The following is a 15,601-nucleotide window of genomic DNA, read 5'->3' as shown; positions in this document are numbered from 1 at the left end:
CGAGACTTCCAGGGCACCCTGGACGACATCTAGGGACTGCAATAATTGGCATTCGCCGTGTCACAGGGCTCGTTGGTCTAGGGGTATGATTCCTGCTTAGGGTGCAGGAGGTCCCGGGTTCAAATCCCGGACGAGCCCTAGCGTTTTGTGCAAACTGATCGCACGTCAGTGGCTGAGTCAGCGCAAAAAGCTCGCCGTCAATATCAAATGAATTTCTTATTCGATGTGAGCAATTGACACTCGGGTCCGACGCGTGAAGGCGATTACGAAGGTTTCGGGTACAGATGGTAGCAGATGCATGTTAGTACGTCTTGCTTAAAGTGATGAAAAAGTGTTTCCGCCCGGGATCGAACCGGGGACCTTCTGTGTGTTAGGCAGACGAGATAACCGCTACACCACGGAAACTGCTTGTGTGCACCTTACTTCACAGACAACGTGTAGTGATGTTGCCATCGTAACTCAAAAATTCAATAAATGTGGTACTTGCAAAACGAAGGGACATGCAGCAGATCCACACACGACGTGGCTCATTGGAGGACAATACGACATAGGCAAGAAAATACTGTTCCCGCCCGGGATCGAACCGGGGACCTTCTGCGTGTGAAGCAGACGTGATAACCGCTACACTACGGAAACGACGGACCCGAGGAGTCCATCCTTGTTCACTCGAACTTGCCTCATCCTTTCTCTAGTCCGTGAATGCACACACGACAGTTCTTTTGTCAGCCTGGAACCCATCACAGCCGAGGGCTCAAGAAGTCTTCGGGGTGCTCTAGAGGGTGTCTGCCGTAGCACCCCTAACGAGATAGCGGCGTTTCGCGCAGTCGTTATTGCAAGTCATATCAGCAAAAGCAATCACTTTCTCAGCAGCAGGCAGTGCGAGCCCAGCGGCAGCTCTACATGAAGGTACCAATAGCCCAGGAAGGCCGCCGACCGCGGGAATTCGCGCCGCCCCCATCCCGCAAGCGTACACGAGACTTCCAGGGCACCCTGGACGACATCTAGGGACTGCAATAATTGGCATTCGCCGTGTCACAGGGCTCGTTGGTCTAGGGGTCAGTCGGCTCTCAGCCGTGGCAGCGTGCGGACGGCCCCGCGCGCCGGCCAGTGCTCCGCTGCAGGCGTTGTTTACTTCCGCGTCGTAGCTTTCAGGCTTGCGTCCGTCCACTGTGAACAACATGTCGAGCGCTTACCGCCGTGCGACCCTTAAAGTTTCCTTCCGAGCTGAACATGCGCGACCTCGTGCACATGAAATTGAAACGTTCATACGTGAAGAAGTTCGTTTAGATCCTAACCACGTTATCGGAATCCATTTTTCGATCACGAGTAGTGTCGTTCATATTAAAATGACAAACACCGAGGTGTGTGAAGATGTTATTCGCCGCCATGCCAATGGACTTAAGTTCAAATACTCTGATGGTCACGTCGGAGCTGTAACACTTGAACTCGCAGAGTACGGTCAACGCACGATTAGGGTGTTTGAACTACCTTTTGAAGTGCCGAAGGACGAAGTTGTCTCTGCGTTACAACCATACGGTAACGTCATCGGTTACGTAGAGGAAAAATGGCAAACCTTCACGACCTACCATGTCCTTAATGGTGTGCGTCAGGTCAAAATTGAACTGAAAAAACATATTCCATCATACCTGACCATTGGCGGGGTGCGAGCCATTGTCATGTACGACGGCCAACCCCGAACATGTGCGGGTTGTGGACAAGAAGGCCACGTCAGATCCGCCTGCATGCGACGCCGCCTGATCCAGACGCCGGTCGGCGAGGAAGCGTCCCCAGCGGTGATGACTCAGATCCCTGTCACATACGCCAAGGTTGCCCAGGAAGGTAGCACGTCTACACAGAGTCTTCCTGCTCCGTTGACGTCGTCTGATCAGGTAGATACACCCGCTCCTGAGATTCCTTCTGAGGTGCCCCAGACGCCAGATCCTAACCTGCCGAATCATCGCAGCACTGTGACTGAAAATGCTACTGAGATGGACGTTGATCCGGGTGTGGTACCTACTTCTGCTTTCCTTCAGACTGGTCCGGAGTCAGACGAAAGCCACCCGCCATCGGACTCTGAACGACTTGTTCGAAAACAAGGGTCGACACGAAAGAGAAAGAAACGTAGCCGTACACCCCCTGATGAATCCATTCTACGGATGGATACCGGGGATGCAGACCCGACGATGGACGACAAACCGATCTTTGATGACCGAAAGGCTGATGCGACAGACCCGCCACAGGCGACCACTGGCAACGAACACCCCTCATTACTGACGCCGTCGCCCCCACAGGTCGACGTTGAAGAGAGCCTATCCGATGAGACGAAAACTACGTCTCCTCTCCACGTGGATGACGTGCACAGCCGATGCCCTACCGCAGCATCAGTCTCCTGGGCAGACGACGTGGAGATCGAAGGGACTGGGGTGGACGCTGCTGATGATGGGGCACCTCCATCGGTTGCGCCCGCGCCCGCAAACTCTCCACAATAGCAGCCTCTTCAGCGGACCGGCTAGATCGACGACCTCTCGCTCCTGAAGAAGAAGCCCCGCCTGTGCCTGTGGGACTCCAACACCAGCATTATCGTGTCGCAACGATTAACCTCGCGACCATTCGTGCGCCCCACAAACTAGCGCTGCTCCGCGATATGGTTTATGATGCGGACATAGATATTGCGCTTTTTCAGGAAGTGCATGTCGCCGATTTTTCACCACCACATGGCTTCACGGTGCATCTTTCTCCCGCTTCGGACACCGGTAGTGGTGTTGCCATCATCTTACGCGAAGGTCTTTCTGCCGAAGATGTCCTATACCTCCCCAGCGGCAGAGGTATGGCCCTTACTCTCTTTGGTGTACGCATCATCAATATTTATGCGCCGTCGGGCTCCAGCTACCGTCGTGAACGTAATGCCTTCTTCGCGAATGAAGTCACACCCCTTTTTATGGGACCACACGATGACTGGATCATGGGTGGAGACTTCAACTGCACCCAGCGACCTCAGGATCAATTGCCGCGTCACTCACCATGCGCCGCTCTGGAAACAGTCGTCACGCGGCTACAATTTGTCGACACGTGGAGACATGTTCACGGTGATCTTTTGGGTTTTACGTACCACACTGCGCACTCCTCTAGCCGACTGGATCGCATCTACATCTCGCGATCCCTAATTCAACACACTCGACAGGCTGAAATCTGGCCTGTTGCTTTCTCAGACCATGAGGCTTACTTCTGTGATGTTGTTCTCACAAGACAGGCAGTATGGCACGGACGTTGTTTATGGAAACTGAACACGGCACTTCTTAATTCACCTGACTGTCGACTTCTAATAGAAGACACTTGGATCACATGTAATAGACGCCGACCCACGTATCCGTCTACCATATCCTGGTGGATCCAGTGTGCAAAACCTGCTCTTCGAAAAACTTTAATCCGGTATGGCAAAGATGTTGTCGCCTGGAGGAAGAGCACTATGGACTTTTACTACAGGATCCTACGAGAATGCTCCACGATGCCAGCCTCCCCTGAGCGCCATACAAGGATGAACCAAGCTAAGGCCCAAATCTCCAATCTCATGCGACGGCATTTGGAAGGGGCGATAGTACGATCTCGTACTGCTGATCGCATGCCTCATGAACATCCGTCGATGTACCATATCGTCCAAGAACGACAAAATCGACGCCGAAAATTGATTCACGTCCTAACGGATCAAGACGGGCGTCGCTACGTAACCCAATCTGCCATAGGGAATGTGCTTCACGCCCACTACCGGCAGCTCTACGCCGCAGTTCCACATTCCCCAGAGTTAATCGAGGAAGTCTCACAGCTCAACTTCGGTGGTATCCCAGGAGATGCGGCGATTGAATTAATGTCGGAGGTGACTGATGAGGAAGTCCGCGATGCGATCCGGGCAGGAACCATCAATCGCTCCCCGGGCCCCGACGGTCTTCCCCTCGAATTTTATCGCACCTTCCGTGATTTGTTAGAGTCCACCTTCACCTCCATCTGTCGGGAACTGATGTCTCCGGAAGTACCTGTGCCGGACGCTTTCATGGAAGGAATTATTATTCCTGTACATAAACCGCACGGTGGCAACAATATCAGTGATTATCGGCCCCTCACCCTCCTTAACAGTGATATGAAAATCTTCACTCGCCTTTTGGCAGCACGACTTAAAAACGTTGTCCGATATGTTGTGTCGCCAGACCAAGCATCTTTGGGAGGCGACAACAATATTCGCACGGCTTTATGCCGCTACAGGGATATGATCGCCGTTACCCAGGCACAACGCCTCTCTGGGGCACTTGCGTCTTTGGACTTCAGTCAAGCTTTCGATAGGGTTGACCATTCGTTCCTTACAGCCGTTCTCCACCATATGGGTTTCCCGGTCGCCGTTATCACGGTAGTGACGCGTCTTCTGCGGGGTGCCTCATCCAGGATTATGTACAATGGCAGACTCACTCCACCGATAATAATAGGTCGATCCGTACGTCAAGGTTGCCCTCTATCAGCAATCTTGTACGCCTTTTCCTTGGAATCCTTGCTATGTGGACTAAGACAACGTTTGGTAGGGTTGTCCATAGATCGCTACCGATTCTGTTGCACGGCCTATGCTGACGATGTCGTCATCTGTTTACGTAATGCCGACGAAGTTCGAGCTGTTTTGACGTGGGTAGCGACTTATGGTGAGGCGTCGGGTAGCTCTTTAAACGTACGTAAGTCACAAGTTATGTTCATTGGCACGGGACTTCCCGTGGAGTGCGTTACACCTCTCACCACCGTTGATACCATTCGTTGTTTGGGAATAGATTTTTCATCTGATCTCCGGCGTTCAGCCACCATCAACTGCCGACGCCTCCTTTTAATGATCAGAGCAGGTCTTATGGACCATCGCCTTCGATCCTTAGATATTCTCCAACGAGCTCGATATGTCAATACATATATCGCATCCCGAGTTCCCCATATAGCGCAAGTTCTACCTTTCCCGCTTACTGTGGCACGTCGCATGTTGGCAGCGATGGCATCTTTCGTCAGCTCTGGGATGTTGTTCAAAGTTAACTATGCGACCCTTACTCTTCCCCGTGAACGAGGTGGGATAGGTCTGTTTCACGTGCCGGATAGAGCTCGCGCCCTATTTGTCAGCTCCCAGATGACGGTATGGACACGTTGCCCAACGAGCCTCACTGGTCTCCTCCTGTCGGCATACTCGCCGGTCTCACTGTCAGCCCCAGTGATGATCGCGGATGTTCCGGCCCAGTTCCATTATATACGGTACTTCTTTCTGGAACTCAGTTATCTACGCCTCACCTTACCAAGACAGCTTTTACTCAAGACAAAGGCAGTATACAATGTCCTCCAATTAGGTCGTCCTCCTAACCCGATTGAACTAAAGTTCCCACAGGTTGACTGGCGTCATGTATGGCGCACGGTGTTCGCCTGTTACCTTGACACGAATGTTCAATCTGTCTGGTACATAACTGTCAATGGTAAGCAAATCAACCAATTTCGCCTTCATCGTATCCACCTCGCCCAATCACCTCTATGCTCCACGTGTGGAGTGCCAGACAATGATGAACATCGGTTTGTTTGCGGACCGGCGGCGGAGGTTTGGCACTTGGTTCGACGTATTGTGGCTTTTCTAACGCGGGACATTCCGAATCGGATTACTCCCCTTTCACTATTATTTCCGGAACGTGACTATTTTCCTCGGACAAAGACCAATGCTGTGAATTGGATTCGCGGACATGCCATTCACTACTTATTTGGACAAACTGTAAACTCTGTACTCGATTTTTGGACATACCTCAATGACCGTCATTATGTCGTTGTCCGTCACCCAAAATACAGACAATTTTTCTCGAACTTCCTTGGGAGTGCTTTCCACGAGCCGCCTCGCAGCTGGAATGTGTTAAGCCAAGAGAGGAGAAGGTTTCCTGCTTGAACCAATGAACATTTCTGAACAATTGAACGGAACACATCAATTTCGAGAAGACGTGACTCAACATATTACCAGCGGGGCGCAGAAGGCCTCTGATCAATTACACAAAAAATAAATAAATAAAATAAAATAAAATGAATAAATAAATATAAAACAAAAAAAATTAAAATAAAATTCAGAAAAAGGAAGATTTTGTTTTGTTTGTAAGGATAGCCCTAACCTTGATTTCCCATATTTCCCCTGGTATATAGGCAGCTCTCTGGGGTAGGTTTAGTCAGGAGCCAACGCCTGAAGTGGCCCAGATTATTTCTTTTTTTTTTTTTTTTTTTTTGTTTTAGGATGAAAAGTGGCGGTGGCACTTGTTTTTTTAGTTCCATTTTATTTTAAAAAAAAGGGGTAAAAAAAAAAAAATAAAAAAAAAGAAAAAAAAAGAAAAAAAATAAAAAAAAAAGAAGAAAAAAAAAGGGGTATGATTCCTGCTTAGGGTGCAGGAGGTCCCGGGTTCAAATCCCGGACGAGCCCTAGCGTTTTGTGCAAACTGATCGCACGTCAGTGGCTGAGTCAGCGCAAAAAGCTCGCCGTCAATATCAAATGAATTTCTTATTCGATGTGAGCAATTGACACTCTGGTCCGACGCGTGAAGGCGATTACGAAGGTTTCGGGTACAGATGGTAGCAGATGCATGTTAGTAAGTCTTGCTTAAAGTGATGAAAAAGTGTTTCCGCCCGGAATCGAACCGGGGACCTTCTGCGTGTTAGGCAGACGTGATAACCGCTACACCGCGGAAACTGCTTGTGTGCACCTTACTTCACAGACAACTTGTAGTGATGTTGCCATCGTAACTAACAAATTCAATAAATGTGGTACTTGCAAAACGAAGGGACATGCAGCAGATCCACACACGACGTGGCTCATTGGAGGACAATACGACATAGGCAAGAAAATACTGTTCCCGCCCGGGATCGAACCGGGGACCTTCTGCGTGTGAAGCAGACGTGATAACCGCTACACTACGGAAACGACGGACCCGAGGAGTCCATCCTTGTTCACTCGAACTTGCCTCATCCTTTCTCTAGTCCGTGAATGCACACACGACAGTTCTTTTGTCAGCCTGGAACCCATCACAGCCGAGGGCTCAAGAAGTCTTCGGGGTGCTCGAGAGGGTGTCTGCCGTAGCACCCCTAACGAGATAGCGGCGTTTCGCGCAGTCGTTATTGCAAGTCATATCAGCAAAAGCAATCACTTTCTCAGCAGCAGGCAGTGCGAGCCCAGCGGCAGCTCTACATGAAGGTACCAATAGCCCAGGAAGGCCGCCGACCGCGGGAATTCGCGCCGCCCCCATCCCGCCAGCGTACACGAGACTTCCAGGGCACCCTGGACGACATCTAGCGACTGCAATAATTGGCATTCGCCGTGTCACAGGGCTCGTTGGTCTAGGGGTATGATTCCTGCTTAGGGTGCAGGAGGTCCCGTGTTCAAATCCCGGACGAGCCCTAGCGTTTTGTGCAAACTGATCGCACGTCAGTGGCTGAGTCAGCGCAAAAAGCTCGCCGTCAATATCAAATGAATTTCTTATTCGATGTGAGCAATTGACACTCTGGTCCGACGCGTGAAGGCGATTACGAAGGTTTCGGGTACAGATGGTAGCAGATGCATGTTAGTAAGTCTTGCTTAAAGTGATGAAAAAGTGTTTCCGCCCGGGATCGAACCGGGGACCTTCTGTGTGTTAGGCAGACGTGATAACCGCTACACCACGGAAACTGCTTGTGTGCACCTTACTTCACAGACAACTCGTAGTGATGTTGCCATCGTAACTCAAAAATTCAATAAATGTGGTACTTGCAAAACGAAGGGACATGCAGCAGATCCACACACGACGTGGCTCATTGGAGGACAATACGACATAGGCAAGAAAATACTGTTCCCGCCCGGGATCGAACCGGGGACCTTCTGCGTGTGAAGCAGACGTGATAACCGCTACACTACGGAAACGACGGACACGAGGAGGCCATCCTTGTTCACTCGAACTTGCCTCAGCCTTTCTCTAGTCCGCGAATGCACACACGACAGTTCTTTTGTCAGCCAGGAACCCATCACAGCCGAGGGCTCAAGAAGTCTTCGGGGTGCTCGAGAGGGTGTCTGCCGTAGCACCCCTAACGAGATAGCGGCGTTTCGCGCAGTCGTTATTGCAAGTCATATCAGCAAAAGCAATCACTTTCTCAGCAGCAGGCAGTGCGAGCCCAGCGGCAGGTCTACATGAAGGTACCAATAGCCCAGGAAGGCCGCCGACCGCGGGAATTCGCGGCGCCCCCATCCCGCCAGCGTACACGAGACCTCCAGGGCACCCTGGACGACGTCGAGGGACTGCAATATATGGCATTCGCCGTGTCACAGGGCTCGTTGGTCTAGGTGTATGATTCATGCTAAGGGTGCAGCAGGTCCCGGGTTCAAATCCCGGACGAGCCCTAGCGTTTTGTGCAAACTGATCGCACGTCAGTGGCTGAGTCAGCGCAAAAAGCTCGCCGTCAATATCAAATGAATTTCTTATTCGATGTGAGCAATTGACACTCTGGTCCGACGCGTGAAGGCGATTACGAAGGTTTCGGGTACAGATGGTAGCAGATGCATGTTAGTAAGTCTTGCTTAAAGTGATGAAAAAGTGTTTCCGCCCGGGATCGAACCGGGGACCTTCCGCGTGTTAGGCAGACGTGATAACCGCTACACCACGGAAACTGCTTGTGTGCACCTTACTTCACAGACAACTTGTAGTGATGTTGCCATCGTAACTCAAAAATTCAATAAATGTGGTACTTGCAAAACGAAGGGACATGCAGCAGATCCACACACGACGTGGCTCATTGGAGGACAATACGACATAGGCAAGAAAATACTGTTCCCGCCCGGGATCGAACCGGGGACCTTCTGCGTGTGAAGCAGACGTGATAACCGCTACACTACGGAAACGACGGACCCGAGGAGTCCATCTTTGTTCACTCGAACTTGCCTCAGCCTTTCTCTAGTCCGCGAATGCACACACGACAGTTCTTTTGTCAGCCTGGAACCCATCACAGCCGAGGGCTCAAGAAGTCTTCGGGGTGCTCGAGAGGGTGTCTGCCGTAGCACCCCTAACGAGATAGCGGCGTTTCGCGCAGTCGTTATTGCAAGTCATATCAGCAAAAGCAATCACTTTCTCAGCAGCAGGCAGTGCGAGCCCAGCGGCAGCTCTACATGAAGGTACCAATAGCCCAGGAAGGCCGCCGACCGCGGGAATTCGCGCCGCCCCCATCCCGCCAGCGTACACGAGACTTCCAGGGCACCCTGGACGACATCTAGGGACTGCAATAATTGGCATTCGCCGTGTCACAGGGCTCGTTGGTCTCCAGTCTCGCCGCGACAGCCGTGCTGTGCGGACGTGTGCTGAGTTTCGTGCGCCGCGGTCTGCTGTGCTTCGGCGTGGTAAGTCGCAGTGCGTCTTGCATCGTTGCAGAACTTCTACGCATATTGAAATTTGAAATATGAATCCGTGATGGCCCACTTGAACAGACAAGATACTTTGAAATTCTCGTTTGATCGTAATTACGCCCGACCTAAACTACACGAAATCGAAGATTGGTTGGAATACGAAGTGAAAGTTGATACCGAGGATGTCATTGGAATGCATCTTTCGATAGTGAGCAGCGTTGTATTTGTGAAATTGAGGAATGCTAACTTATGTGACAAAATAGTTGAGTCTTGCGGAGGAAGTATGAAATTTAAGCATTGTGATGGAAACGTAGGCGAAGTCACCGTAACACATGCAGGGTTTGGAATACGAACTATCAGGATATTCGAACTACCATTCGAAGTACCGGCGGAACAAATAAACGCAGTGATAGCGCCGTACGGTAAAGTTCTCAGCAATGTTGCCGAACGGTGGTCCAACGCGCGCAAATTCCAAGTTCTCAACGGAGTGAGGCAATTAAAGGTCGATTTGCACAAACATGTACCGTCATACATCAGCGTGTGTGGATACCGAGGTATCGTTATATACGACGGCCAGCCGAGGACGTGCGCGGCGTGCAATTCTCCTGGCCACGTCCGCGCGGAGTGTTTACAGCGGCGAGTGGCGCAGCTGCCGGCTGGCGAGACGCCGCGACCGCCGGCTATGACTGCGCTGCCAGCGACTTACGCTACGGCTGCCCGCGGCCAAGTCTTGACCCCAAGCCCTGATGTGAATTCGGAGAACCATCCAACCCGAGAAGAAGCCCAGATTGCCACCACTGACACAACAGAAGCTAGACCACCCGAACCTAAGGAAATCGTGACAGCTGTAACGGTTTCAACACAACAGCCACCGAAAGATATTGGGAGCCACAGTAAATTATCCGATTCCTCCGCTGTTGAGAATGACATGCAAGAACCATCCCGGAATGAGCAACCTCATAGTGAACCGATTTCTCTATTGACACCATCATCCACCAAGAGCACGGTCGACAATTTAGCTCGAAACACCACCCGCTTAGAAGATTTGAAGAATGCTGAGGAAGACAACATCAGACAGCAGCCGGTGAAACCTAAACGGCAAACACGAAAACAGAGCCCTGAAGAGATTCAAGAACTGGAGAAAAAACTCTCCCGTACCAAAAAAATTCTTAAAACAGATCGAAGCGGAAAGCAAGGCGTGGTAGACATCGGAAAACCAGACATCCCCAACCCGAATGAGGACGTACAGATGAACCTCGCCCCTCCAATTGAAGAACCAATGGACACTGTTGACCGCTGCGGAACTGATACGGGGACAGCATGGTCTGACGACACTGAATGCGCTTAGTTGGACTACCGAATGACGCAGGCGTATAAAATCGCCACGCTCAATGTAAACAGAATAGTTTCGGACGTAAAGTTACAATCTGTGAAGGACTACTTATATGCCGCCGACATTGACATAGCGATGTTACAAGAGGTAGTTACAACCAAAATAGCGGATGTGTACGGATATGAGGCGATCTTAAACATAGGCAATGAATGTGGAACAGGAATACTGTTCAAACACGGCATACCATGTACAGCAAAAGCAATACTTGAATCTGGACGAGGCATAACTGCACAAATATATGATCTGCTTCTTGTTAATATATATGCTCCCTCTGGATCCAGCGGAAAACGAGCAAGGGGCAACCTGTTCCGGGATGAAATTGTCCCATTAATAACGGATTCTCGACTGCACATAATTTTGGGTGGAGATTTTAACTGCGTATTGCGTCCAGAAGATCAAATCCCGAACTTCAACTTTTGTGAGGAGCTGTTGCTGTTAATTAACGGGCTCGATATGATAGATGCTTGGTGCCACCTTCGCCCGCACACCCGAGGATACACGTACGTATCCAGTACTTCGGCAAGCAGACTAGACAGGCTGTATGTAACGAAAGGTTTTATCCATAATGTAACTGACTGTGAAATTTGGCCTCTTAACTTCTCGGACCACTGCGCATTTCATATAACCGCGAAGCATACTAAACAAAAAACATTCCTGGGAAGGGGCGTATGGCAGCTCAACGTGTCACTTTTGGAGGACGCAGTACTGAAACAGGAGGTCCATGCTACATGGCAGCGTTGTCTTCGGATGCAATCCAGATATCCTACACGCATCATGTGGTGGCTACAGTCTGCGAAACCGCAGATAAAAAAATGCATCGCACGATATGGTCGCATGAAAGCGTACTGGCGAAAACGCACCTTGGAGTATCACTTTCTTTGCCTCCGCGAACTGTATGATGACCCCATGGGATTAGTAGCAAACAGTTCTAGAATAAAACGCACCAAAGCAAGAATAACGGCGTTGGTACGACAATCACTAGAGGGGAAAAAAGTTCGATCGCGTCCTCCGATTGAACTGACGCAGGAGAATACGTCCGTATATCACGTGATACGGGAAGCCAAGAGAGGTAAACAAAAGTTAATCCACACTCTCAGTGATGAACAGGGGAACGAATACGATCAACAAGTCACAGTTAAAAACTACGTGGTGCAACATTATACAGATTTTTACTCCGCATCGGCGACTGACGCGACGGCAAGTGAGCCGCTTTTATCCAACATTCAATCCACGGTCCATCCGACTGACAACGCCGACCTTGTAGCCCACATAACTGAGGAAGAAGTATGTGCTATAATCAAAGACTCGCCTACAAAGAAATCTGCTGGTTTAGATGGCCTACCCATAGAATTTTATGCTTGTTTTTGGCACATCATAGGACCGGAATTCACCAAAATATGCAATGAATTATTGGGAGACGTGCAGATGCCATCTCAGTTTACCGAAGGAATGATTGTACTGATCCCCAAAAAACCACGTAGCGCTACGCTGAAGGATTTTCGACCACTAACACTCCTCAATTCCGACTATAAAATCTTCACCCGACTCATAAACTGTAGACTGAAGACGGTACTGCCGAAAGTACTTGGCCCTTATCAAATGAGTGCCGTCCCAGGGAGATCAATGTCGAATGCATTATGTGAATATAGAGACATAATATATTTGTCGTGGCTATGCAAATGCAATGTTGGTCTCATGTTTTTAGACTTCGATAAGGCTTTTGACCGCATCAACCATCACTTTCTACTAACTGTAATGCAACGGATGGGATTCAGTGCTCATTTTATTCAGATCATACGCAAATGTATAGTCGGGACTTCCTCTCGAATCAAAATTAATGGTCAGCTAAGTTCACCAGTCCCGATCAAGCAATCAGTGAGACAAGGCTGCCCCCTTTCTATGGCACTATACGCAATCGCCGTAGAACCGTTACTGTTAAACCTGCATCACAGGTTACAAGGTCTACAGGTGTTGGGTACAAAAACCGTGTGTCACGCTTATGCTGATGACGTCAGTGTAGTAGTTAACACGCACTCAGAAATGGAAGTCGTTCAACAAATAATCCACGCTTACGCCACTTCTTCCGGAGCCAAACTCAATGAACAAAAATCGAAAATTTTACCTGTCGGACCCCATATGGAGACCATTCCAAGAACATGGCTACAAAGAACAGAGCAGACGAACCACTTAGGTATGATTCTAATGGCCAACCCAAGAGAGATGACAGTAGCCAACTGGGACCATAAACTGCATATATTCAGGGCTACTCTCCGTGAACACAAAACTAGAACGCTCAATCGGATACAGAGAGCTCTATTGATCAACAGCTATGTGCTAAGCAAAATATATCACATCGCAGCAGTGTTACCAGTACCCAAGGATACAGCGCAAAAGCTTTTAGCTGCAGCGTATTGGTTCATATGGAGCGGAAACATCTTTAAAGTCGCTATGCCAACCATAGTGTTAACCCGCGCCGCTGGTGGTTTGGGCGTCAAAGACATCAAGAACCAATGCACTGCCGTATATATGGACCGAATCCGCAAAATACTGCAGTCACCCCATCCGACAATTACGAAAACGTTATTCAACAGGTTAGCCCCAACGAGCAAAAAGGCCCCAGTCGATGTTGGTCGCATCAGCGCTCAACTCGATCACGTCCGGACTTATTACCTGGAAATGAGCTATATTCAAGACACTTCACAGCTGCTTAACACCAGAAGGACCTATTACCACCTCACGAGACACCATAGGCAAAACCCAATTGAGGCGAAATATCCAGCGGTCAACTGGAGTAACGTCTGGAAAAACATTAACAATCCTATCCTCCACTCCAAAGTAGTGTCCACGTGGTACGACATTGTGAACGAGAAGGTCCCCACAGGTGAAAAGTTGCACAATATCAAAATGAAGCAGAGTCCGTACTGCGATCATTGCCATACTGTAGATACCTTGGCACACATTCTCATCTGCCGCGACCAATACCACATATGGAACTGGACTAGAAAAAAACTCGCAATAATTACTAGAACCACAGACTCTGCTATAACACTTAAAGATGTACTTCAACCAGACTGGCATTTCTTTCCTGCAACAAAGCACAATAGCTATGTTTGGATTATCGGCCAGTTTGCATATTTTGCAGTTACGAATACACATGCGAGTATAGACGAGTACATACAGTATATAATGGAAGAGCACCACAACCTTAAAACGAGTCGGAAATACAAAGCTTTGTTTCAAAATTTCTTACTTCACACTTTGCCATAATGAAGCGGTAATTTTCTTTTTTTTTTTTTTTTTTTTTTTTTTTTTTTTGGGTTGGTGCACAACACTACAGCGAGGTGATACTACTTGTGCTTCATTATAATTAAGTTGGCATTTATTTATTTATTTTTATAGTACAGCAGGTGAAAGTGCCTCAGGAAAACTAATTTTGCCAGAAGCCGTAACATAAAACACATCAGAAGTGCTTGATTGATTTCGTGTTCTTCTGTTTCACGGGTATTGGACAGATTGTCACGGCAAGAAGATGTATTCAGTTCCTTTACATATTATTTAAAAAAAATAATGAAAAAATAAATAAAAAAGTAGGTTAAGTTAGGGTAAAAGTGGCGGTGGCAACAGAATTTTTTTTTTTTTTTTTTTTTTTTTTTTTTTTTTTTTTTTTTTATTTTTAGGTTAGATAGGAGTTTGGGGGGATATGGATGATAGGGGCCAACGCCTGAAGTGGAAGAGGTCCAGGAAAAAAAAAAAAAAAAAAAAAAAAAAAAAGTGGCCGTGCGGTTAAAGGCGCAAAAATGAAAAAAAAAAAAGAAAAAAAAAAAAGATGGTAGAGCCCTTGAAAAAAAAAAAAAAAAAAAAAAAAGGGCTATGATTCCTGCTTAGGGTGCAGGAGATCCCGGGTTCAAATCCCGGACGAGCCCTAGCGTTTTGTGCAAACTGATCGCACGTCAGTGGCTGAGTCAGCGCAAAAAGCTCGCCGTCAATATCAAATGAATTTCTTATTCGATGTGAGCAATTGACACTCTGGTCCGACGCGTGAAGGCGATTACGAAGGTTTCGGGTACAGATGGTAGCAGATGCATGTTAGTAAGTCTTGCTTAAAGTGATGAAAAAGTGTTTCCGCCCGGGATCGAACCGGGGACCTTTTGCGTGTTAGGCAGACGTGATAACCGCTACACCACGGAAACTGCTTGTGTGCACCTTACTTCACAGACAACTTGTACTGATGTTGCCATCGTAACTCAAAAATTCAATAAATGTGGTACTTGCAAAACGAAGGGACATGCAGCAGATCCACACACGACGTGGCTCATTGGAGGACAATACGACATAGGCAAGAAAATACTGTTCCCGCCCGGGATCGAACCGGGGACCTTCTGCGTGTGAAGCAGACGTGATAACCGCTACACTACGGAAACGACGGACCCGAGGAGTCCATCTTTGTTCACTCGAACTTGCCTCAGCCTTTCTCTAGTCCGCGAATGCACACACGACAGTTCTTTTGTCAGCCTGGAACCCATCACAGCCGAGGGCTCAAGAAGTCTTCGGGGTGCTCGAGAGGGTGTCTGCCGTAGCACCCCTAACGAGATAGCGGCGTTTCGCGCAGTCGTTATTGCAAGTCATATCAGCAAAAGCAATCACTTTCTCAGCAGCAGGCAGTGCGAGCCCAGCGGCAGCTCTACATGCAGGTACCAATAGCCCAGGAAGGCCGCCGACCGCGGGAATTCGCGGCGCCCCCATCCCGCCAGCGTACACGAGACCTCCAGGGCACCCTGGACGACGTCTAGGGACTGCAATATATGGCATTCGCC

General features: G+C 49.0%; 12 non-coding genes across 12 annotated transcripts; 2 read left to right on the top strand and 10 right to left on the bottom strand.

Annotated features, from left to right (window-relative positions):
* Window positions 1-66: 66 nt before the first annotated feature.
* Window positions 67-138, top strand: Trnap-agg. The gene has a single exon. It is a non-coding gene; the product is annotated as a tRNA-Pro (tRNA).
* Window positions 139-332: 194 nt separating this feature from the next.
* On the bottom strand, window positions 333-405 carry Trnav-aac. The gene has a single exon. It is a non-coding gene; the product is annotated as a tRNA-Val (tRNA).
* Window positions 406-563: 158 nt separating this feature from the next.
* Trnav-cac lies at window positions 564-636 on the bottom strand. Its single transcript has one exon. It is a non-coding gene; the product is annotated as a tRNA-Val (tRNA).
* Window positions 637-6,648: 6,012 nt separating this feature from the next.
* Trnav-aac lies at window positions 6,649-6,721 on the bottom strand. The gene has a single exon. It is a non-coding gene; the product is annotated as a tRNA-Val (tRNA).
* Window positions 6,722-6,879: 158 nt separating this feature from the next.
* Trnav-cac lies at window positions 6,880-6,952 on the bottom strand. The gene has a single exon. It is a non-coding gene; the product is annotated as a tRNA-Val (tRNA).
* Window positions 6,953-7,354: 402 nt separating this feature from the next.
* On the top strand, window positions 7,355-7,426 carry Trnap-agg. Its single transcript has one exon. It is a non-coding gene; the product is annotated as a tRNA-Pro (tRNA).
* Window positions 7,427-7,620: 194 nt separating this feature from the next.
* On the bottom strand, window positions 7,621-7,693 carry Trnav-aac. The gene has a single exon. It is a non-coding gene; the product is annotated as a tRNA-Val (tRNA).
* Window positions 7,694-7,851: 158 nt separating this feature from the next.
* On the bottom strand, window positions 7,852-7,924 carry Trnav-cac. Its single transcript has one exon. It is a non-coding gene; the product is annotated as a tRNA-Val (tRNA).
* A 668-nt stretch (window positions 7,925-8,592) lies between these two features.
* On the bottom strand, window positions 8,593-8,665 carry Trnav-aac. The gene has a single exon. It is a non-coding gene; the product is annotated as a tRNA-Val (tRNA).
* A 158-nt stretch (window positions 8,666-8,823) lies between these two features.
* Window positions 8,824-8,896, bottom strand: Trnav-cac. The gene has a single exon. It is a non-coding gene; the product is annotated as a tRNA-Val (tRNA).
* Window positions 8,897-14,904: 6,008 nt separating this feature from the next.
* Trnav-aac lies at window positions 14,905-14,977 on the bottom strand. Its single transcript has one exon. It is a non-coding gene; the product is annotated as a tRNA-Val (tRNA).
* A 158-nt stretch (window positions 14,978-15,135) lies between these two features.
* Trnav-cac lies at window positions 15,136-15,208 on the bottom strand. The gene has a single exon. It is a non-coding gene; the product is annotated as a tRNA-Val (tRNA).
* Window positions 15,209-15,601: the final 393 nt, after the last annotated feature.

This window comes from Schistocerca americana, unplaced genomic scaffold (genome assembly GCF_021461395.2).
Source record: "Schistocerca americana isolate TAMUIC-IGC-003095 unplaced genomic scaffold, iqSchAmer2.1 HiC_scaffold_139, whole genome shotgun sequence".
Classification (NCBI taxonomy): domain Eukaryota; kingdom Metazoa; phylum Arthropoda; class Insecta; order Orthoptera; family Acrididae; genus Schistocerca; species Schistocerca americana.
This window is presented reverse-complemented; position numbering and strand designations above follow the sequence as displayed.